General features: G+C 35.1%; 1 protein-coding gene across 7 annotated transcripts in view; it reads right to left on the bottom strand.

Annotated features, from left to right (window-relative positions):
- The window catches only part of LOC145293822 (uncharacterized), a 564,435-nt gene that overhangs the window by 276,207 nt on the left and 263,272 nt on the right, over positions 1–24,956 (bottom strand). The window lies entirely within an intron of this gene.

Genomic DNA, 24,956 nt, shown 5'->3' on the forward strand with positions numbered 1-24,956 from the left:
CGGAAGGTCCTGGTACTAACCATTGGCAGAGGTTCGCTGATGTGTAGTGGGGTGAGCGAGGTCTACGTAAGCATTGGCAGTGGCCCCCCGGTGGCTGTGAAGGCGTTGGTGGTCGACAGGGAACTACTGGGGTACGACCTTCTTCTTGGAATAGATTCCATTACACGGCTGGGCGGAATCACCATAAACGGTGCCGGTGATGTAAGGTTCTCCCAACTTGAGACACCGGTCTGCGCAGCCATCACTCTTGATGAACCCGACTTCCACGCAAAATACAACAGGGGCACGAACGCCTGGACCGTGTCCTGGAAGTGGTTGGGTTCTAGAAGTGTAAGCCATTTTGAGTTTCAGAACAGTTTCAGATGGCTCGCTGTTACACACAAGTCCTGGGAGGTGACTTGTTTGTAGTAGGCAGTTCCACAGAACAAAATATTCTTACCGTGTCGAAACCCGGGAAAAGAACATGTGAAATTGCTCCAGAAAAGGTTTAATATTTATGAAGCAATTCTGGTTTCTGATTGATTGGTAGCAGAACGTGAATTAATTTGATTCGTCAGTTCTTAGCAGCATCGTTTATAAGAGAATCGTCCGACTGTGTGGGATCATACCCCATTATAAGTCCAAAATATTGCAACATCCTCCCTATTTTTTTTAATGGGGAAGTCCCTTGTGTTTGTTCTGCTCAAAAATAAATATATATTTTTATATTCACTTAGACATAACAAAAATTAGAAATCATTTGGATCTTAGAATTTTAGCATTTAAAAAGACGCCATTTTTAATTGTGTTTAAATGTCAAAAAGGAAAATTACAAAGGGTTTTTTTTTTTTAAGCAAAAGTATTAGTCACGCATTAGTAGGTTAAAGTGTTAATACAAATAAAATGGATACAGTTTAACGTCTTGTCATGGACTTTTTTTTTTTTTTTTTGATATATAGAAATCTATATACTCTGAGCATTACCCCTAGGGTTTTCCGCTGAGATTCATGCAAAAAAGTAAGAGCCTTCTCATAAGTGGAACTTCACTGGTCTGTATTTTTAATATATAGAAATCTATATGCATACATGGCAGTGAAAGAAAAAAAAAAAAAATTATTCAGTCGAATTCACCAACAAGTTTTAAGAAAAAATGTTGTAGCTTTATCCTTGTCGCCAGTTTCGTAAATACATCAGCGATATTTTGTTCTGATGATATGTAATTCAAAATAATGGATTCCTTTTTTATCTCGTTTTTTATGAAATGGTATTTTATATCTATATGCTTAGATCTTTGGTTGATTATCGTGTCCTGTGCTAAGACTATACTGGCTTGATTATCACAATTACTACGGGGCTTGTAATCAATTCTGGCTCTAAAATAGTCTTCAGGATATTTTTAAGGTAGAGTGCTTCCTGGGTCGTGTGTGTGAGCGCGATAAATTCTGCTTCACACGTAGAGAGAGATACAATCTGTTGCTTTTTAGATTTCCATGAAATAATAGGCCCATTTTCTGAGAGTCTGAAACAATATCCAGATACACTCTTGCGATCTTCGTCGTTTGCCCAGTCTGAATCCGAAAAACCTTCTAATTTTAGGGGATTTCTTGATTTTCTAAATACTAACTTCTGTTCTTTAGTTCCTTTTAAATAACGTAGGACTTGTTTAGCTCTGTTTAAATCCTTCATTGTCAGTCGTGATAATTTTTGTGACAGTTTTGTTACTGTATAGCATATGTCGGGCCTGGTTGCAGTCATTAAATATATAAGACTACCTATAATTTCGCGATATTGTGTGTCATTTATTATTTCAGATTCTGTGTGTATATTTTTATTAATATCATTTTCGACCGGTGTAGAGTGTTTCTTGCACTCTCCCATTCCAAATTTTAATAGTATTTTGTCGATGTATCTCGATTGAGTCATCGTAACAAGTCTTTTGCTTTGAGTAAATTCTATCCCCAGAAACCAGGATATTTTGCCAAGATCGGTCATTTTGAATATTTTACTTAATTTGTTCTTAACATCAGTTAACATTATGTCACAATTTGATGCGATTAAAATAGCATCGACCCACAAAACCAAAATCGCTGTGGCCATACCAGACGGTCAAGATTAAAGGGACACATTATTGCTTGACGAGGCTAGGGTTTGGCCTGAACGTGGCCCCAAAATATATATGGTAAATGCGTTCAGAGATGAATCTTAAAATATCTGCAGTAAAACGACATTGCCTAAATCCATACTGTTTTCAGAGAGAAGATTTGCTTTTGCGAGATGGTGAACTACTGCTTGATTAATTAAGGTCTCAAAGATTTTAGCGAAGAGTGGGAGGAGACTAATGGGGCGATAATTGAGAGGGTCTGGTCTTTTACCAGAATTCTTGTATATTGGTACCACAGAGGCCATCTTCCAGCAAGATTTAACAAAGCATTTATTGTAGAGCTTGGAAAGTATGAGGGCTTGCTCAGATGAACATTTCTTAATTAGTAATGCAGAGATGAGATCAGGTCCATACGTCTTTGAGGTGTCTAAGTTTTTTTATGATATTGCGGACCTAAGAAGGGGTAATTTTTACATCATCTAATGTGGCTTCAGTTCGCATAAGGAAATTTGGGAGGGAGTTGTTTGTTGGCTCTAAGGTGGTGTTGGAGGTGAATCGCTGGGCAAACAGTTCTGCCTTCTTCATTGCCATGAATGCAACCTTCTGGGTGTTGCTCAGTGAAGGAATTACTAATTGTCCTGTATTCATTACACTATTATAGATTTTCCAGAAATCACAAATTCTTATCTTTTGCAATTCTATGCGTTCCCTAATTATTTCAGCATGTTTTCTTTTGGTTGTTGCTATTTTACTCTTACAATGATTTCTAGCATCTAAGAATTGTTGGCTATTTGTACTTGACTTATGATATACAAACCAGCAGAATGCATGCTGTCTTTGTGCGATGGCAGCTGCACAATCTGCAATGATCCATGGGGATGAGTGGGACTTGCTATAATATTTCCATGTGGGAATATGTGCTTTAATGCCCGCTTTGCACCATTCAGTTGTCACATTGGCACACTGTTCTGCAGGAAGAGAGAAGATATTGGTCCATAGGGCATCTCAGATATCTTCTCTAATGGTTTCCCAGTTAGCCTTGTTGTAGTAGCTTGTTGTTTTGAGTAATGGTTCCTCACCTTGAGGTTGAGATTTAAATGTGATATGAACTGATACCACTATGTGGTCTGTGCTTCCTAGTGGACTGTGGGCATTAGTCACACAATCCTCAGATACTGTGGTGAGAAATAGATCTAAAAGTGAAGCCTGCTGTTCACGATCTGGTAGGTCAGTTGGGAACATTACTGTCTGTGTGAGGGAATGGGCTATAAGTAGAGCGTCCAGCTGCATCTGTGTAACCTGAGAAATCAAGCCAATTTTTATGATGGACATTAAAGTCACCAAACACATGTATTTTGGCGTTACTATCCAAGGAGAGTGCTGCATCTATACTATCAGAGACATGATCGATTTGAGAGGGAATGGTAGAGAAAATATAAGTAACTAATGCAATGATGAATTGTAAGCACATAAAAGCCTGGTCATCCGATTCAAGATTTTTTTTTCTAGTTAAAGGAAGGGTGCTATGGAAATAGACTCTAAGCCCATGCATATATCTATCCGAGTCCTTACAACAAAGTGGGAGGTATCCTGTCATGTTAAAGTTTCTTCATATCATAAAAAGTTTTTTGTTTAATTCTCTTGCATGGTAATAACCCCTGGACCACTGGCGTAGCTAGGGGATGGGGGCCACCCCGGGCGGCACACCTGAGGGGGCGGCATTTTGAGAGGGTAAAAATAGAAAGTAGAAAAAATAAATAAAAATAAACAAAAGTTAACAAAAAATATGAAATTTTATACCAAAAAGGTTGTAAAAAATCGGAATTTTGGGGGGTATCGGAATCAGAAAAAATGTGTCCCTATTTTCTGAGCATCAGGGGGGGGGGCGGCATTTTGAGATGGTAAAAGGGGAAAATCGAAAAAAATGCTAACAAAAAATCTGAAATTTTATATCGAAAAGGTTGTAAAAAATGGGAACTTTTGTAGTTATTGGAATTGCAAAAAGGTGTCCCTATTTTGCGAGCGGCATATATGCCAGGGGGTGGCATTTTGAGAGAGTAAAAATAGAAAGTAGAATAAATAAATAAAAATAAACAAAAGCTAACAAAAAATATGAAATTTTATACCAAAAAGGTTGTAAAAAATCGGAATTTTGGGGGTTATCGGAATCAGAAAAAATGTGTCCCTATTTTCTGAGCGTCAGGGGGGGCGGCATGGGGGCAGCATTTTGAGATTGTAAAAGGGGAAAATAAAAAAAAATGCTAACAAAAAATCTGAAATTTTATATCGAAAAGGTTGTAAAAAATGGGAACTTTTGTAGTTATTGGAATCGCGAAAAGGTGTCCCTATTTTGCGAGCGGCATATGTCAGGAGGCAGCATTTTGAGAGAGTAAAAATAGAAAGTAGAAAAAAATAAATAAAAATAAACAAAATCTAACAAAAAATCTGACATTTTATACTGAAAAAGTTGTAAAAAATCGGAAATTTTGGAGGTATCGGAATCAGAAAAATGTGTCTCTTATTTACGAGCAGCACATGTCAGGGGCGGCATTTTGAGAGGATAAAAATAGAAAATAGAAAAAATATATAAAAGCTAACAAAAAATCTGAAATTTTATACCGAAAGTTTGTAAAAATCTGAAGTATTGGATGTATCGGAATCGGAAAAATGTGTCCCTATTTTACGATTCCAAAACCGATTCTTTTAAATTTTTAATTTAATTTTTCATTATTGGTACTAATTATAAATATTTATTATTTTTAAATTATCACTAAAACTAAAATGAGAATAACCTAAAAATACGATGTAAATTTATTTTATTTGTAAAACAATTTTTTTAAATTGCATAAATTCTCTATGTAACCTTTCAAAGAAAGCAGTTGCTTTACATGTTCTGAAAAATGTTGAAAAATTAAACAGCAACAGTCTTTGCAGCCCGCGGCGATCGTAAGATTTGCCCCCCTCCTCCCCGCATTTGATAATCTGTCAACCTTCAAAATTCCAAAAGCCCTCAAAATATTTATTTTCATGGAACTAATGTTAGACTGCAGCTATTAGTCCTAGATTTTCATCGTATTACAGTACTCGTCAAAGAAGACCAAAGATTTTTCAAAACAATTATATAATTTTCTTCGGATTAATGTTCACACAATTCCCTTCAGATTAATGTTTACATACTTATTATCATTGAAAAGAAATTGTTAAATTAAATTAACTGGCTACGTAATTGTATACGTAGCCAGTTAATGTACCAATTTCTTTTCAATAATAATTGAATATTATTATAATAATAATTGAACTTTCTTTTCAATAATAATATATGACTTGGGTGCCATGAGCTAGAATCGAAATCGAAACACAACTCTCCATCCTCATTCCCTAGCCTCTGAACCACTAATAAAATAAAGACTGGGTACGCAAATAAAAGAAACCAAATATTTTTTCAAAACAAAAACTTATAATTCAAATTATAAAAAAAATGTTAAATTAAATGAATTAGCTACACAAGCAAATATAATAATAAATTTAAATGAGAACATTTGAAAACCTGAAAATGTTATGAAATGATAAAATCATTTTTATTTACTTTTTTGTCGTTGTTGTTAAAGTTCGAATTTTCGCCAAATAACATGGATGTATCAAGGAGAGAATAGTCCGATGTAGTTTTCTTCTCTTTGTCTTCATAATGCTATTATTAAGAGGTCGAGCCCTCTGAAGAGAAAAAACGTCTTGTATCGGTGCTTTTTTAAATCCGTGTGTGTAATCGCTCGGTTTTCAGAAATTTGTTGTTGTTAATAACGTTTCAACTCTTTTAAAAATAGTTTTAATATATTTTAAATAAATGTATTTATGAATGGCAAATAAGGCTATGAATTTATTTTTTGTGAAAGAACTGTCACAAGGCATCAAGTCGGTTGTAAATTTACAAACAGATTTTTTGCGCCTTTTTTCAGCAAAGTTATCAATGACTATCAAAATTCACTTCCTCGACAAGTTCCCTCGCTATTGAGAGGATTGCTAAGTCTGTAAGTCTTGTCTGGCTCATTGCTGATCTAAGGTAGTTTTTTATGAGCTTCAGTTTTGAGAAAGAGCGCTCACAGCTAGCAACGTTAATATCTACCAAACTCCTCCAACAATTTTGGGTCTAAACACTTGAAATTTTAGATATAGGTTCCTTGGACATGGATCTAACTTAATAACTTGATTTGAGCCCAAAACAATAAATGTTAAGAGGTCATAATAGGGGTCACAGTTAAAAGAAATTTGACCTTTGCAATCTCTACCAAATTACTCAGACAATTTCTGGTGTAAACATTTGAAATTTTACATAAAGGGTATTTAGAGATAGGGCAAGCTTTTTAATTGGCTTGGGTCGAAAATTTGAGCTACCAATATATAAATGTATGTATGTAGGTTTGCATGTCTGCCTAAAACTTTCGACAGAGGCAACAGATTTTCACAAAATCAGTATCGTTTTGAAGCTCGATCCTTCAGACGACAAATACTGAAAAATTGGCTAAAAACATTAATTTCTTCACCCTCAACTGGGCACTTTTCTACAGGGAGGGGTCACTTTTTTCGCCGATATTTTCGAAAGCCATCCCCTCTTTTCGATTGTCTAGCCTTAATTTAAACCTACGTTACTTCCGGTTTGACGGTGGTCATAACAGCAAAGACATCACATTTTTTCCCCATTCTTTCCCTCCTTCACAGTACGGGTTCGAGCCTGCCTTCCTACTACCACTTTTTTTTTTTTTGCTTAACACACACCTCCAAACACCCAGGCAACGCCGGGCACCCATGCTAGTAATAATAATAATAATAATAATTATTATGTTTATGTGATGGAGATAATAATCATTATTTGAACCACAGTCCGATTGTAAAGCGTACACTAACACTAACATAAGCGAACGCATTGTAAAAATAATAATATTAATAATTATCATCATAATAACAGTAGTAGTTGAAACAAAAATAATAGTAAATATAGTAAAATAATAATTTGGGTGATGGTTAAATGTATATGGAAGATGAAGAAAGTCACGCTAACACCACTAATAGTAGGAGTACTAGGAACAATATTGAAAACTTTGAAAAATAAAATAGGAGAGATTGAAATCAGAGAGATGGCTGAGAAGATACAATGGATAACAATAATGAAAACGACTGAAACATTAAGGAAAATGCTTGAATGCAGAGACTAACACACATAAGCTTCAGGCACAAACAGGACATAGAGAAACTGCTATAAATGGAATCAAGAACCTGACACAGTATAATTGTAAGTTAACCCTAACCCTGTACACTTACCTCACGCCTTCTTTTTTATATATGTCACCATTAATTGGTGCCACACCAAATAAGTGATGTTATGTTATGCAGTCATCCTACACCAGTGGGAGTTGCTTCCCTTAGTTTCTCGCCCAGCATGATAAAAACAAGATTTGGCAGTCAGCCATCTTGGTCTCAACTGATATGCTTTGTCTTGTCTTATTTTACCAACAAAAGTACAACAAAGCATGGTGTTAGAAGAAGGTATTTACAAACGAACATGAGCAAAATACAGGGTAGGAGTCAAAGTATCAAGCCCAAAACTGTACAGGTGTAACGATAAATTTGTTGCCCTAAAAATAAACCAACTTTACTGCTTTATTTTAAAACTTTTATTGAAAAAAATCAATTCAGGTAACTATGTAGTAGAGCTGACATCTATTCAATGTAGCCGCCTTCAGCTTCAATCACTGTCTTAATACAGGTCTGGAACTGGGAGTATGCCTTTCCACAAGCACCGGTGGGAGATTGTTGAATACTTGGCGGATGGCAGCAATCAGGCTGGCTTTGATGTCATGGAAGGTCATGTTGGTGATGTGTTTGACATATGATCAAATGAAGTAATTCAGCGGGTAAAGGTCAGAGGGGTAGGCGGGACCAGTGAGAGAAGGGTACAAAGTCATAGCACTCCTTAAGTCAAGCCTGGGCTTCTTTGGATGTGGGCCAGCGCTGAGTTCTGCTACCACACCCAGGATCTGCCAGTAGCCACCTTATTGCATCAGGGGATCACCACACTCTTCAGCATATCCAGGTACACTTTGGTGTTGACGTTCAAGCGGACTTCAAAGATGTGAGATAGCATGATATGAGCCATGAAGCAAAAAACAATCGTGGCCAGAAAATTCATTGAGCTCTCAAGCGTTGAACCATAGAGATTTGCATTTTGAGAGTGCTGGCAATGGTCCTGTTGTCATAACTTGATTGGTAGAGTGCATTTCCAATCTTGCTCGTTGAGCATTGTGTCACTTTCAGGTATGATAGAAGACTCTTGGGATTTTTACACAACTGGCGAACTAGTAGATGGTCTGCAACAAAAAAAGGAAACCAGTTTTTATCAAAGAGAAATGGAATCATGTTGTCTTTTCTAGGGCGATAATTTTATCATTCCACCATGTATAAAATAAAGTAAATAAGTAAAATTCCATAAAAACACTAATATGACTGGCTACATGAACCCACCAGAACCCTTTTCGTTCAACCAACCAAGTTATGGGAAAGATGGATCAGACAGTTTAGCTATTACCAGACAGTAACTATAGTTGATGAGAAACCAAAATTGTAATTGTAATTAAGTGCACAGACTCTAAGTTATCATTGATTCTGTAAATGATTCCAGACCTCACCTTGGATGGGGTCATCAGACATACATGGCAGAGTGAGACAATAAAATCACAACAATGTCATCTAGGATCACCAAAACATATTAGTGGTGAAGAATTAGATGATAATATTGCTGTCTATTCCATTAGTCACAACAGAATTCACAGACAAGGTTAGAACAAATACAAGACTAAACCCAGAGGAGAATCTCACCACGGGGATCAACAGAAGAAATAGCACATACAGCAGCATGGACAAGAGGATGAATGTCACTACTGTGGTAACAAAACTCACAATTAGAGACATGTATGCTCTGCCATTTCAGTCATCTGCCATAATTGTGGTATAATTAGTTATTATGCCCAGTGCTGCCATGCGAGAAAGCTAAATATGATTTGGATGACAGTAAAAGCGACCAAAGTGCATACCTTGGTATCCTGATGACATCACCATTAATAGAGTACAGTGTAGCGTCTACCCGGGAATTTATTTTGTCAGGACATTTGAACATTTCACCGTTTCCGGAGAGCTCCGAAAAAAAGACAAAAAAAGGCTTGGCGCCAAAATTCAAGAACTCTCTCGATCTCTTTTTGCTCGGCACCCGAGAAGTTAAGACGCGTTACTGTCATGCTCCGTCGCTTGTGCGCAACACACTTGTGCTGATTTCCCATTGATGAAACAATACACAAAAAGAAAGAAAAACATTCTTATCTTTCCTTCAGCTCCTTACTCGACGCATTTCCTAAAAAAAATTAATTTCCAACGTGACGTAAAAAAACATTGAACCGGTAAAGAAGGATTTCTTTTCTTTATTTTCGGACTAAAAAATAACACGAGTGAGATATTCCAGGCAAATAAATTCACATCTATTACAAAGAGCTAAGTCTGATGATTTGTTTGTTTTTAATTGATTTTTCCAGATGTTTACTTTCGTATAAATGTTTTGAAAAATTAATCGTAAGTGAGATGCTCGTTGTTTTTGCCCAGCGAGCACCCCAGCTTCAACAGCTACAATTTAAGTTGGATTCTGGGGCAGATGTAACTGCAATCCCTGAATATATCTACATATTAAGGAGGGACCTACTGGCCCTTTCTGATACCCACAAAATTCTGCATGGTCCAAGACATATTCCACAAAGTGACTGGAATGCAGCTGTCTCACATAAAGAACTTGCAACAGAATAGTAGAAATTTATTACTGTCCACCCAAGCAAACATGACTACTCGATCTGGAAAAGGAAATACCAGACCTATTTACAGGGAAAAATATGATATATTATTACACATGGATGCAAGTTCATACTCAGTACCTATACCACAGAAAAACACCTAAAGGAATTGGAAGAAACCACCACTAAAACTGATGAAACCAGTAACTACATATCACAATATGTAAGAAACAGCTGGCCATTAAAGAACCATGTTCCAGCAACAATCAAACCCTATTGGGCCTACTGTAGCAGCATCACATGTGAGAACATAATCCTTCCACTGCTGAGACTGACCAAATTTGCCAAAATCTACTCCGGTCATCAGGGAATTACTAGGTGTAGACAAAGAGCTCGCCAATCCATATGACGGCTAAAACTGCCCAATCATATCAAAAAGGCTATAAAAAGTGCCCAAAATATGCTGTACCCTTCATGACAACTGAACTTCCGACGAGACTATGGCATACTCTAGCCTCTGAACTATTTGAATTGAAAGACAACAGTTTCGGCCAACTATTCCTCTGGCCTTCGTCAGGTGGTAACTGCGACAGATAGGAACTTTGAATCTCCTAACTGCATTCTCAGCAATCACTGCCATCCATAGTTGTTGTGGTTTTTGGCCAAGTAAACCTCTGGCATGCTTTGGGTAGGATTGAAGCCGCTATCTTCAGACAATGTCCATCTGGAACCATAGAGATTCAACATCTCTATCAATTGCGAAACGTCGTGAAAAACAACAACAAATAAAGTTGAAAACAACAACTAATAAAGATGAGAATAATAGTCCGAAATAAAAATAAATTAATATATATAATGCTCATCTCAAAAATGAATTCCAATTAAGGAATAATATATATACGAATCGGTACGGACCCGACTATGGAAGATTAGATGATAAATAAACGTGGATTTATAAGATCAAAGAAGCCAACCTTGATCGTCCTTCGGGCCCATGGCGCAGTTGATAAAGACATTGAATCTCTACGATTCCAGATGGACATTGTCTGAAGATAGCGGTTTCAATCCTACCCAAAGCCGGCCAGAGGTTTACTTGGCCAAAAACGTGGTGAGACGACAACAATTACAGATGGCAGTGATTGCTGAGAATGTAGTTAGAAGATTCGAAGTTCCTATCCGTCGTGGTTACCACCTGACGAAGGCCAGCGGAATAATTGGCCGAAACGTCATGAAAAACAACAACCAATAAAGATGAAAACAGCAACTAATAAAGATGAGAATAATAGTCCGAAATAAAAATGAATTAATATATATAATGCTCATCTCAAAAATGAATTCCAATTAAGGAATAATATATATACCCATATCTTTATTTGCTTGCACAGAGAACAGCAACACCAATGGACTGTAGGTTTAGCCCCAGTGAACTGTTACTAGGCCATTGTCTGAGGACAAATGTCTCAACTCATCCAAGTCTACTAAACCCAAGATGGCTTGATTTTTTTTAGGCTTCAGGTAAAGGAAAAAGAACCAAAAGGCCCAACTACGACGCATGCACTGCCTATCACATAAAGCTAAAGAGCTACAACCACTCAAAAACGGTACACCAGTATGGGTTAAAAGCTCAAACCTTCCAAACCAGGAAGGCATTATTGTTGGTACACCATGTTCCTATATTCTACAGACCAAAGATGAAGGGACAATAATATGATGCAATTGACAGCACATTGTACCGAAACCACCTCAAAAAGTCAAGGCTCACAAATTGGAGTCCTATTAAGACTGTCATGCACAAAGAAGCATACCATGAGACCAGCACTTTTAAGATATTGCAACACCATGAGAACTGACCTTTTAAGATAATGGAACAACCAGATTTGGGCGTCAGTCAAGACCATCTATCAAGCTAGATTTCTAAAATAATAAATAAATAACAATAATAAATCAATTAAAGAAATAAAAAAAGAGAGATCATGTAGCACTGAAGAATACCCCAAAAAAAAGGGACATGTTGTGGAGAAATGCGTGACTTACCTGGATAGACCACGTGCGGGTCGGTCACCAAAAATAAATAAAAAGAAAGAAAAGAAATGGTCAAGACTCTTATTTATAGAGTAGTGATCACGTGAGTTAGAAGAATATGCAAATAGAGGTGAACGATTTTGCGATATAAAAAGCCTGTGTTGTTAAGAGGAGGGGCAGACTGTTGGCAGAAGTCAGTGCTGTCAGACGTGCTTTAGAGTTTTGTTATTATATGCTGTGTTCGATTGTTGGGAGAGAGAAAAGAGAAGAGGAGGAACCAAGAAGACATTCTGCAGATACTTGACTTTGTGTTGGTTTTAAGCTATCTCGGCGCTTGGTGTGCGGTTACTAACAATGGACAGATTCGACATTCGCTTAATACCCGAGTTCGACGGATCTACCACTGGACCGGCTGTCGTTGAATGGATTGAAAAGGCAGAGAAAATCTGTAAACTGTGCAAAATTAAAGAACCAGCCACAGTTATCCCTTTGAGGCTAACCGGAGGGGCCTATGCAGTCTACCAACAACTCGGGGATGAACCAGACTGGGATGAAATCAAGCAGAGCCTGTATACAGCGTTTGGTACAGATCCATTTGTTGCGTGGCAACAGTTCACGAGCCGGACACTTCAACCCAAGGAAACAGTCGACGTGTACCTAGCCGACCTGCGAAAATTATCTGTACCGTTTGGTGGGGTCAACGATAAAATATTAAGCTGTGCTTTTTTGGTAGGCCTACCCGAGGAGGTCAGTAAACTGTTGCGGGCATCATCAAGAATCGATGAATTGTCAACTGATGAGTTATTGGCCCGAGCTCGAAACATCTGTAAGGAACAGGAACCAATTGCAGCAGCAGCTCGTTTTCAACATGGAGGCAATGTGGACTCTCTTCCAGATAGTAATAAGCATGCCACCCCAGTGTGCTATAAATGTGGGGAGGCCAATCATTTTGCTAAAGAGTGCCGGAGTGATAGGAGAGGTGTATATCCACAATCAAAGAGACCAGTGCAATGCTATCGCTGCAATAAGTTTGGGCACATATCTCGCAACTGTTCGGGAAACGAAGTTGGGGGCAAGGTACTATCGCTACCCTTGCCCCCTGCCAACCAATAAACACAGGATTGCCTGTCATTAGCGTTAAACTTGATGATGTGCAGTGTTCAGCACTTATAGACACGGGGTGTTCCCGGTCTATAGTTAGTGCCCATTGCTGTCCGGTGTGGCGGAGGAACCCAGTTGGCGCTATGACCATCAATGGCTTATCACGGGTATGTTGTGGTGAAGGGACAGTCACAATCTGCACTGAGAAGGGTGACACAGCTAAAGTTGACGTTCTGGTGATGCAGGAGAAACCCCTTGGCTACGACATGTTGCTTGGAATTGATGCAATACAAGCACTAGGAGGCGTTACAATCACAGCAGCTAGAGGTATCAGGCTTGGAGAAGGGAAAGACGTCTGTGCAGCCATGTCGATTGAAGAAAAGGACTTCTGTGCTACATTTGATGACAACGAAAGGGTGTGGACTGCAAAGTGGAAATGGGCCATGGGCCAGGAACCAGATCGGCTGTGCAACACGATTCCAGAGTATGCAGTTTCTACCAAGAATAGGGCCGCATATGAAGAAGAACTTCAGATGTGGATTGACAACGGTTGGTTAATACCATACCCACAGGAACGTCTGGGACCACCCAAGGGATTAATTCCGCTCATGGCTGTTGAACAACCTACCAAAGAAAAAATTCGTCCCGTAATGGATTACCGAGAGTTGAATCGGCATGTTGATGCGTTTACCGGAAACGCAGATGTGTGCGCTGCTAAACTGAGAGAGTGGCGTCAAAAAGGGAGCAATGTAGCACTTCTGGATCTAAAGAGGGCCTACCTGCAGATACGTGTCCATGAGTCATTATGGCCGTTTCAGACAGTACTACTCAAGGGAAAACTATATTGTTTGACACGTTTGGGTTTTGGCCTAAACGTAGCACCCTTGATTATGACAACCATTATTAAAACTGTTTTGATGCAGGATGAGACCACAGCAAAAGCTGCTTCAGCCTACATAGATGACATCTATGTTAATGAGGACATAATGTCTGCGGATGCAGTTCGAATAAAACTGAAAGCGTTTGGGTTAATAAGCAAAGACCCTAAGCGCCTAAAGGATGGAGTGCCCGTGCTAGGCCTCGAGGTCTGGGAGGAGGGCAATACGTTGCGATGGAAACGAGGGAGCCCACTTCCAAAGTTACCCAATGTATTAACAAGACGTACTGTGTTTTCTATCTGTGGTAAATTGGTAGGACATCTACCTGTCTGTGGATGGCTCCGATCGGCAACAGGAGTGGTGAAAAGACGAGTGACTACAGTAACAAAAGGATGGGACGATGTTGCGGATGATGATTCTCTCCAACAAATGATGGCTGAAATGTTGTCCAGAGTGCATAGGAATGACCCTGCCCGGGGTGAGTGGCAAGTGTCTGGAAACGAACTAAATGCATGGGTTGACGCAAGTTCGTTGGCTACAGGTGTCGTGTTGGAGCAACTAGGTGTTGTTGTGGAAGATGCATGCTGGCTTCGTCCGAAAAATGATGCCCAACATATAAATTTGGCAGAACTTGATGCCACGTTAAAAGGTCTTAATCTCGCATTGCAATGGCAGACTAATGTTGTGCATCTCCACACTGACTCATTGTGTGTTTACCATTGGTTAACCGACACCTTGACTGGAAAGGCTCGAGTTAAGACTAGAGCTGCAAGTGAAATGCTAGTACGAAGGAGACTAGCAATAATTAAGCGTCTAGTTGACGAATACAGCTTGCAGGTAGACATTACGTTAGTCTCGTCGATGCAGAATTTGGCTGATAGCTTGACTCGAGTACCAAAGAGGTGGATCGATGCAATGAGGCAGGGATCCGATCTTCAACAACAAACATGCGCGACTGTAACGGATCAATTAACACCTGACCAGATCCGTATGATACACCAGCAGATTGGACATCCTGGAATTCAGAGGACTGCATATTTTGTCCGAAGAGTATGCCCTGCAACTACAAAAGCATCAGTGAAAGCAGCCATACGTTCGTGTGAAGAGTGTCAGAGAATTGATCCGGCACCATCCCAATGGCAAAAAGGGAAGCTCGAGGTGGAGGGCAACTGGCAGCGAGTAGGGATGGACATAACACATTATGGGGGCAAACATTTTTTGACCATGACGGATTGTGGCCCGACGCGTTTCACAATATGGCGCCTGTTGACACGACAGGATGCAGCCAGCATTATACAACAGTTGAGAGCCGTCTTTTTTGAACGTGGTGCCCCGATTGAAATTCTGACTGATAATGCCGCCACATTTCGATGTCAAGAATTTCAGAAATTCGTGCACGAATGGGGGATTAAAATGCATTATCGGTGTGCATATTATCCCGAGGGTAATGGTATAGCAGAACGGTGTCACCGCACCATCAAAAGAATTGCAGCCAGGACGCAGTGCTCTATTCCAGAAGCTGTGTACTGGTATAATATAACACCCAAGGACAATGCAACACCAGCAACTGCACCAGCCAATGGGATTTACCAATATGAACAGCGTGTGAAAGGAGTTGATGCCATACCATCAGTGGTGAGTGTTGTCAATACACCATATCAGGTGGGAGACCTTGTTTGGATAAAACCCCCAAATGCTGGGTGCACTACGAAATTTTTCCGGGGAAAAATAGATGAAATCATAAGTCCTCAGACCATGTTGATTGGTGGCATACCACGTCACGTAAAAGATATCCGCCCTTGTTATACCTCTTCTGATTCTGAGGACGATGAGGAGGATCACACACCGTTCAGAGATGATCCTGATCACTTACTGCCCCTTCAGGTGAGCATAGAAACACCACCAACAGAACCAGATGAGGGAATGATGGGACATACTGATGACAATAGTGAGGAGAGCGATGGACACAAGGAAGTAATGCCTCATCGAAATACTCGACAGAGACGAATACTGCCCACCCCCCGTGATTGCGAAACCCAGCGAGAAGGGATGATGGAGCATACCGAGGAGATGACGCCTCCGATTCTTCGGAGAAGTACCCGACAAAGACGGATACTGCCCCCCTGCCCTGATTGTGAGACACCGCCTATGGAACCACGAGACGGGATAATGGAACAGACTGGTAGTAATGATGGTGGTAATGAAGAAAACAGCAATGAGGAAGTGCTTCTTCGAAGGAGTACCCGCCAACGACGATTGCCCGCATGTCCTGTTTGTGATCATGAGATCAGGGGGGAGTGTGGAGAAATGCGTGACTTACCTGGATAGACCACGTGCGGGTCGGTCACCAAAAATAAATAAAAAGAAAGAAAAGAAATGGTCAAGACTCTTATTTATAGAGTAGTGATCACGTGAGTTAGAAGAATATGCAAATAGAGGTGAACGATTTTGCGATATAAAAAGCCTGTGTTGTTAAGAGGAGGGGCAGACTGTTGGCAGAAGTCAGTGCTGTCAGACGTGCTTTAGAGTTTTGTTATTATATGCTGTGTTCGATTGTTGGGAGAGAGAAAAGAGAAGAGGAGGAACCAAGAAGACATTCTGCAGATACTTGACTTTGTGTTGGTTTTACATGTCATGTTAGCAGTCATCTTATACCAGTGGGAATTGCCTTCCTTTGTTTAACGTGTTTACGCACTCAGCATGAATAAAACGAGACTCAGCAGTCAGCCATCTTTGTCTACACCGATATGCTTTGTTTTGTCTTATTTTCCTGATAAAAGTATAACAAAACAAGTGAGAGGGATTAAGAAGGATAGGAAGACTAATGAAAGAACGCATTCGCCAGACCTCTGCTGAATGAGTGCAAAGAGGACTGGGAACTTGGGGAGGCTTATTGCTACCCAAGTTCCAATGAATACCAATGGTCATGGCCAATGAGAAATCAATGTTAAGTAGCTGTTGTGATGACACAAATTAATCTGCAAAGGTTATAAAAAGAAGTGAAGAGTACTGGAAATCTGGGAAGACTTGTTACTCAGACTCCAGAGAACACCACAAGTTGTTCTCAAAGAAAAATCTTTGATGATGGTCTGTGTGACTACTCCTACTGAATAAATAATAATAACGAACCGCGCGTGCGTGGTCCCCCTCTGGTGCTGCATGTGAGATGATGCCACAAAAAATAGAAATGATGAATGTGAGAAGTGTGAAGGGTCAACGTTGCCTTCACATTTTTGTTAAGTTTCAGAAAAATCTAATAGATAGGGCAAAAATTATGGGGTAAAATTGCCATTTTTTGCAATTTGGGGACATTTGTGACCTCTTTTGACCTCCTGGGAATGCTGAAGCCTAGTGAAAATGGACAAACGGTGCAGTTTCCAGCCTTAAGACATGTCTATTTGAAGTCAGCACCATGGAAAACCATTATATAGACATACATATCAAGTTTTTGAGTAATATGAAAAAAAGAGCTCCAAAAAAGGCATGTTTTTTAACCCTAAAAGTCCCAGGGGGATGCGAACCAGAATTTTGCCAGGGTCACCCATACTGAATTTATATTAAGAACAATGACCTCCACATTTTGGCCAAGTTTCAGGAAAATCTAATGGATGGATCAAACGCTATGGGGCAAAAAGTGTCATTTTTGGCCATTTTGGGGCACTTTTTACCTCTTTTGAGCACCTGGGGATGCCGAATCCCAGTGTAAACGGTGCAGTTTCAGGCCTTAACACATGTATATTTGAGTTGACCACCTTGAAAAACCACTGAATAGTCAGATATATTAAGTTTTTATTGAGAAATATGAAAAAAAGAGCCACAAAAAGGGGAATTTTAGCACTAAAACTTCCCGGAGACATGAACCAGAATTTTGCCAGGTCACCCATACTGAATTTATTATAAGAGCAATGGTCTCCACATTTTGGCCAAGTTTAAGGAAAATCTAATGGATGGATCAAAAGTTATGGGGCAAAACGTATCATTTTTGGCCATTTTGGCACATTTTTTACCTCTTTTGAGCCCCGGGGGTCGCAACAGGAATTTTCACAAAAAAAAATTGTTTTACTGTTCACATCTATTTAATGAAATACAATTTGTGGCAAAATTTCAGGAAAAACTAATGGACGGTTTCTGCCACTTGTCTGTAATAATGGATGCACAGATGCCACTGAAAACATAGGTCCTACTCCGATAAATCAGAGGACCAATACTATTACTATAAATAATAGTGTTTATGTAATAGAGATAATAACTATTATTTGAATCATAGTCCTATTGTAAAGCGTACATATGAACTTATCTACAGGGTGGAACGATAAAATTATCGCCCTAGAAACAACAACATGATACCATTTCCATTTGATGAAAACCAGTTGTCTTTTTTTGTTGTAGTGTTGGCCAGTTGTGTACTAATCCTAAGAGCGATAGGAGCCTTCTATCATGTTTGAAAGTGATACACAATGTTCTACTAGCAAGATGGAAATGCACCCCTGTACAACATATGCTCTCTACCAATTCAAGTTATGACAACAGGACCATTGCCAGCACCCTCAAAATGCATCACTAGATTGCCACAAACAACAGGGATGTGCCCAGGGTGATGAAAACAAAGTTTCTGGTCTTTGGTGTGGTTTCAAATGAGGGCCACATCATGCCACCTCACATCTTTGAAGTCAGCTTGAAAGTCTACACCAAAGTGACTTGGATGTCCTGAAAAGTGTGGTGATCCCCCGATGCAATCAGGTGGCTGCTGGCAGTCCCTGGGTGTGGCAGCAGGACTCAGTGCTGGTCCACACATCCAAAGAGACCTAGGTTTGGCTTGAGAAGGGGTGCTTTGTACCTTTCTCTCACTGGCCCCATCGTCCACTGACCTGTACCGGCAGGACTACTTCATTTGGTAATATGTCGGGAACATCACCATCATGATAACTCACAACACCAAAGCAAGCCTGATCGCCGAATATGTGAAAAAAAATGCTCTCAGTTCCAGACCAGTATTGAGGTGGTGATTGAGACTGAAGGAGGCCATATTAAATAGCTGTCAGCTCCACTAAATAATCCAGTTACCTGAATTGATTTGTTCAATAAAATTTTAAAAATAAAACTGTAGCGTTGTTTTCTTTAAGGTGACCTTTTTATTGTTCCACTCTGTAAATCGACATGACATATATATATATATATATATATATATATATATGTCCAGTGTTTTGGGGAAAGAATTCTAGCAAAGTGCTCACCTATGAACAAAAATTAATCTTTATGCCTTTACTGAAAAGATATAAAAATCACAAATGTCAGTAAAGATAAAAAAATCACAAATGTCAGTAAAGATATAAAAATTACAAATGTCAGTAAAGATAGAAAAATTACAAACGTCAGTAAAGATAAAAAAATCACAAATGTCAGTAAAGATAAAAAAATCACAAATGTCAGTAAAGATATAAAAATTACAAATGTCAGTAAAGATAGAAAAATTACAAACGTCAGTAAAGATAGAAAAATTACAAATGTCATTAAAGATATAAAAATCACAAATGTCAGTAAAGATATAAAAATTACAAATGTCAGTAAAGATATAAAAATTACAAATGTCAGTAAAGATATAAAAATTACAAATGTCAGTAAAGATATAAAAATCACAAATGTCAGTAAAAATGTAAAAAATACAAATGTCAGTAAAGATATACAAATCACAAATGTCAGTAAAGATATAAAAATTACAAATGTCAGTTAAGACATTAAAATCAATTGTCAGTAAAGACATAAAAATCACAAATGTCAGTAAAGATATAAAATCACAAATGTCAGTAAAGATATAAAATCACAAATGTCAGTAAAGGTATAAAAATTACAAATGTCAGGAAAGATATAAAAATCACAAATGTCAGTACAGACATAAAAATTACAAATGTCATTAAAGACATAAAAATCACAAATTTCAGTAAAGACATAAAAATTACAAATGTCAGTAAAGATATAAAAATCACAAATGTCAATGAAGATATAAAAATTACAAATGTCAGTAAAGACATAAAAATTACAAATGTCAGTAAAGACATAAAAATTACAAATCTCAGTAAAAACATAAAAATTACAAATCTCAGTAAAGATAGAAAAATTACAAATGGCAGTAAAGATATAAAAATTACAAATGTAATAAAGATATAAAAGTCACAAATGTCAGTAAAGAAAAAAAAATCACAAATGTTAGTAAAGATATAAAAATCACAAATTTCAGTATAGATATATAAATTACAAATGTCAGTAGAGATAGAAAAATTACAAATGTCAGTAAAGATATATAACTCACAAATGTCAGTAAAGATATAAAAATTACAAATGTCAGTAAAGACATAAAAATTACAAATGTCAGTAAAGATATAAAAATTACAAATGTCAGTAAAGATATAAAAATTAAAAATGTCAGTAAAGACATAAAAATTACAAATGTCAGTAAAGACATAAAAATTACAAATGTCAGTAAAGATATAAAAATTATAAATGTCAGTAAGGATATAAAAATTATAAATGTCAGTAAAGACATAAAAATTACAAATGTCAGTAAAGACATAAAAATTACAAATGTCAGTAAAGACATAAAAATTATAAATGTCAGTAAAGATATAAAAATTACAAATGTCAGTAAAGATATATAACTCACAAATGTCAGTAAAGATATAAAAATTACAAATGTCAGTAAAGACATAAAAATTACAAATGTCAGTAAAGACATAAATATCACAAATGTCAGTAAAGACATAAAAATTATAAATGTCAGTAAAGACATAAATATTACAAATGTCAGTAAAGACATAAAAATTACAAATGTCAGTAAAGATATAAAAATTATAAATGTCAGTAAAGACATAAAAATTATAAATGTCAGTAAAGATATAAAAATTACAAATGTCAGTAAAGACATAAAAATTACAAATGTCAGTAAAGATATAAAAATTATAAATGTCAGTAAGGATATAAAAATTATAAATGTCAGTAAAGACATAAAAATTACAAATGTCAGTAAAGACATAAATATTACAAATGTCAGTAAAGACATAAAAATTATAAATGTCAGTAAAGACATAAAAATTACAAATGTCAGTAAAGATATATAACTCACAAATGTCAGTAAAGATATAAAAATTACAAATGTCAGTAAAGACATAAAAATTACAAATGTCAGTAAAGACATAAATATCACAAATGTCAGTAAAGACATAAAAATTATAAATGTCAGTAAAGACATAAATATTACAAATGTCAGTAAAGACATAAAAATTACAAATGTCAGTAAAGATATAAAAATTATAAATGTCAGTAAAGACATAAAAAATACAAATGTCAGTAAAGATATAAAAATTATAAATGTCAGTAAAGACATAAAAATTACAAATGTCAGTAAAGATATAAAAATTATAAATGTCAGTAAAGACATAAAAATTATAAATGTCAGTAAAGACATAAAAATTACAAATGTCAGTAAAGACATAAAAATTACAAATGTCAGTAAAGACATAAATATTACAAATGTCAGTAAAGACATAAAAATTATAAATGTCAGTAAAGACATAAAAATTACAAATGTCAGTAAAGACATAAAAATTACAAATGTCAGTAAAGACATAAATATTACAAATGTCAGTAAAGACATAAATATTACAAATGTCAGTAAAGACATAAATATTACAAATGTCAGTAAAGACATAAAAATTACAAATGTCAGTAAAGATATAAAAATTATAAATGTCAGTAAGGATATAAAAATTATAAATGTCAGTAAAGACATAAAAATTACAAATGTCAGTAAAGACATAAAAATTACAAATGTCAGTAAAGATATAAATATTACAAATGTCAGTAAAGATATAAAAATTATAAATGTCAGTAAAGATATAAAAATTATAAATGTCAGTAAAGATATAAAAATTATAAATGTCAGTAAAGACATAAAAATTACAAATGTCAGTAAAGACATAAAAATTACAAATGTCAGTAAAGACATAAATATTACAAATGTCAGTAAAGACATAAAAATTACAAATGTCAGTAAAGACATAAATATTACAAATGTCAGTAAAGACATAGAAATTATAAATGTCAGTAAAGACATAAATATTACAAATGTCAGTAAAGACATAAATATTACAAATGTCAGTAAAGACATAAATATTACAAATGTCAGTAAAGACATAAATATTACAAATGTCAGTAAAGACATAAATATTACAAATGTCAGTAAAGACATAAATATTACAAATGTCAGTAAAGACATAAATATTACAAATGTCAGTAAAGACATAAAAATTACAAATGTCAGTAAAGACATAAAAATCACAAATGTCAGTAAAGACATAAAAATTAAAAATGTCAGTAAAGACATAAATATTACAAATGTCAGTAAAGATATAAATATTACAAATGTCAGTAAAGATATAAATATTACAAATGTCAGTAAAGACATAAATATTACAAATGTCAGTAAAGATATAAATATTACAAATGTCAGTAAAGATATAAATATTACAAATGTCAGTAAAGACATAAATATTACAAATGTCAGTAAAGACATAAAAATTACAAATGTCAGTAAAGACATAAAAATCACAAATGTCAGTAAAGACATAAAAATTAAAAATGTCAGTAAAGATATAAATATCACAAATGTCAGTAAAGATATAAATATTACAAATGTCAGTAAAGACATAAATATTACAAATGTCAGTAAAAATATAAATATTACAAATGTCAGTAAAGACATAAAAATTAAAAATGTCAGTAAAGACATAAAAATTAAAAATGTCAGTAAAGACATAAAAATCACAAATGTCAGTAAAGACATAAAAATTAAAAATGTCAGTAAAGATATAAATATCACAAATGTCAGTAAAGATATAAATATTACAAATGTCAGTAAAGACATAAATATTACAAATGTCAGTAAAAATATAAATATTACAAATGTCAGTAAAGACATAAATATTACAAATGTCAGTAAAGACATAAAAATTACAAATGTCAGTAAAGACATAAAAATCACAAATGTCAGTAAAGACATAAATATCACAAATGTCAGTAAAGACATAAATATTACAAATGTCAGTAAAGATATAAATATCACAAATGTCAGTAAAGATATAAATATTACAAATGTCAGTAAAGACATAAATATTACAAATGTCAGTAAAGACATAAATATTACAAATGTCAGTAAAGACATAAATATTACAAATGTCAGTAAAGATATATAACTCACAAATGTCAGTAAAGATATAAAAATTACAAATGTCAGTAAAGATATAAAAATTACAAATGTCAGTAAAGATATAAAAATTACAAATGTCAGTAAAGACATAAATATTACAAATGTCAGTAAAGACATAAATATTACAAATGTCAGTAAAGATATAAATATTACAAATGTCAGTAAAGACATAAATATTACAAATGTCAGTAAAGACATAAAAATTACAAATGTCAGTAAAGACATAAATATTACAAATGTCAGTAAAGACATAAATATTACAAATGTCAGTAAAGACATAAATATTACAAATGTCAGTAAAGACATAAAAATTACAAATGTCAGTAAAGACATAAAAATTATAAATGTCAGTAAAGATATATAACTCACAAATGTCAGTAAAGATATAAAAATTACAAATGTCAGTAAATATATAAATATTACAAATGTCAGTAAAGATATAAATATTACAAATGTCAGTAAAGACATAAATATTACAAATGTCAGTAAAGACATAAAAATTACAAATGTCAGTAAAGACATAAATATTACAAATGTCAGTAAAGACATAAATATTACAAATGTCAGTAAAGATATATAACTCACAAATGTCAGTAAAGATATAAAAATTACAAATGTCAGTAAAGACATAAAAATTACAAATGTCAGTAAAGATATAAAAATTACAAATGTCAGTAAAGATATAAAAATTACAAATGTCAGTAAAGATATAAAAATTACAAATGTCAGTAAAGACATAAAAATTACAAATGTCAGTAAAGATATAAATATTACAAATGTCAGTAAAGATATAAAAATTAAAAATGTCAGTAAGGATATAAAAATTACAAATGTCAGTAAAGACATAAAAATTACAAATGTCAGTAAAGATATAAAAATTACAAATGTCAGTAAAGACATAAAAATTACAAATGTCAGTAAAGACATAAAAATCACAAATGTCAGTAAAGACATAAATATTACAAATGTCAGTAAAGATATAAATATTACAAATGTCAGTAAAGATATAAAAATTAAAAATGTCAGTAAAGACATAAAAATTATAAATGTCAGTAAAGACATAGAAATTATAAATGTCAGTAAAGATATAAAAATTATAAATGTCAGTAAGGATATAAAAATTATAAATGTCAGTAAAGACATAAAAATTATAAATGTCAGTAAAGATATAAAAATTATAAATGTCAGTAAGGATATAAAAATTATAAATGTCAGTAAAGATATAAATATCACAAATGTCAGTAAAGATATAAATATCACAAATGTCAGTAAAGATATAAAAATTACAAATGTCAGTAAAGACATAAAAATTACAAATGTCAGTAAAGACATAAAATTTATAAATGTCAGTAAAGACATAAAATTTATAAATGTCAGTAAAGACATAAAATTTATAAATGTCAGTAAAGACATAAAAATTATAAATGTCAGTAAAGACATAAAAATTATAAATGTCAGTAAAGACATAAAATTTATAAATGTCAGTAAAGATATAAAAATTATAAATGTCAGTAAGGATATAAAAATTACAAATGTCAGTAAAGACATAAATATCACAAATGTCAGTAAAGACATAAATATCACAAATGTCAGTAAAGACATAAATATTACAAATGTCAGTAAAGATATAAATATTACAAATGTCAGTAAAGATATAAAAATTACAAATGTCAGTAAAGATATAAAAATTAAAAATGTCAGTAAAGATATAAAAATTAAAAATGTCAGTAAAGACATAAAATTTATAAATGTCAGTAAGGATATAAAAATTATAAATGTCAGTAAAGATATAA

This window comes from Euprymna scolopes, chromosome 15 (assembly GCF_053919585.1).
Source record: "Euprymna scolopes isolate OS-2025 chromosome 15, ASM5391958v1, whole genome shotgun sequence".
NCBI classification, from domain to species: domain Eukaryota; kingdom Metazoa; phylum Mollusca; class Cephalopoda; order Sepiida; family Sepiolidae; genus Euprymna; species Euprymna scolopes.